We start from the raw sequence: 1318 nt of genomic DNA on the forward strand, positions 1-1318 counted from the left end.
TGTCTCTGTGCGTGTGTCTCTGTGTGTGTGTCACTGTGCGCGTGTCACTGTGCGCGTGTCTCTGTGTGCGTGTCTCTGTGTGCGTGTCTCTGTGTGCGTGTCACTGTGCGCGTGTCTCTGTGCGCGTGTCTCTGTGTGCGTGTCTCTGTGTGTGTGTCTCTGTGTGCGTGTCTCTGTGTGCGTGTCTCTGTGTGCGTGTCTCTGTGTGCGTGTCACTGTGCGCGTGTCTCTGTGCGCGTGTCTCTGTGCGCGTGTCTCTGTGTGCGTGTCTCTGTGCGCGTGTCTCTGTGCGCGTGTCTCTGTGTGCGTGTCTCTGTGCGCGTGTCACTGTGCGTGTGTCTCTGTGTGCGTGTCTCTGTGTGCGTGTCTCTGTGTGCGTGTCTCTGTGCGCGTGTCTCTGTGCGCGTGTCTCTGTGCGCGTCTCTGTGCGCGTGTCTCTGTGCGCGTGTCTCTGTGTGCGTGTCTCTGTGTGCGTGTCTCTGTGCGCGTGTCTCTGTGTGCGTGTCTCTGTGTGCGTGTCTCTGTGCGCGTGTCTCTGTGTGCGTGTCTCTGTGTGCGTGTCTCTGTGCGCGTGTCTCTGTGTGCGTGTCTCTGTGCGCGTGTCACTGTGTGCGTGTCTCTGTGTGTGTGTCTCTGTGTGCGTGTCTCTGTGTGCGTGTCTCTGTGTGCGTGTCTCTGTGTGCGTGTCTCTGTGCGCGTGTCACTGTGCGCGTGTCTCTGTGCGCGTGTCTCTGTGCGCGTGTCTCTGTGTGCGTGTCACTGTGTGCGTGTCTCTGTGTGCGTGTCTCTGTGTGCGTGTCTCTGTGTGCGTGTCTCTGTGCGCGTGTCTCTGTGCGCGTGTCTCTGTGCGCGTGTCTCTGTGTGCGTGTCTCTGTGTGCGTGTCTCTGTGTGCGTGTCACTGTGTGCGTGTCTCTGTGTGCGTGTCTCTGTGTGCGTGTCTCTGTGCGCGTGTCTCTGTGCGCGTGTCTCTGTGTGCGTGTCTCTGTGCGCGTGTCTCTGTGTGCGTGTCTCTGTGTGTGTGTCTCTGTGTGTGTGTCTCTGTGTGCGTGTCTGTGTGTGTGTGTCACTGTGTGTGTGTCTCTGTGTGCGTGTCTGTGTGTGTGTGTCACTGTGTGTGTGTCTCTGTGTGCGTGTCTGTGTGTGTGTGTCACTGTGTGTGTGTCTCTGTGTGCGTGTCTCTGTGTGCGTGTCTGTGTGTGTGTGTCACTGTGTGCGTGTCACTGTGTGCGTGTCACTGTGTGTGTGTCACTGTGTGCGTGTCTCTGTGTGCGTCTCTGTGTGTGTGTCTCTGTGTGTGTGTCTCTGTGTGCGTGTCAC

Source organism: Lampetra fluviatilis, unplaced genomic scaffold, assembly GCF_964198595.1.
Source record: "Lampetra fluviatilis unplaced genomic scaffold, kcLamFluv1.1 SCAFFOLD_529, whole genome shotgun sequence".
Classification (NCBI taxonomy): domain Eukaryota; kingdom Metazoa; phylum Chordata; class Hyperoartia; order Petromyzontiformes; family Petromyzontidae; genus Lampetra; species Lampetra fluviatilis.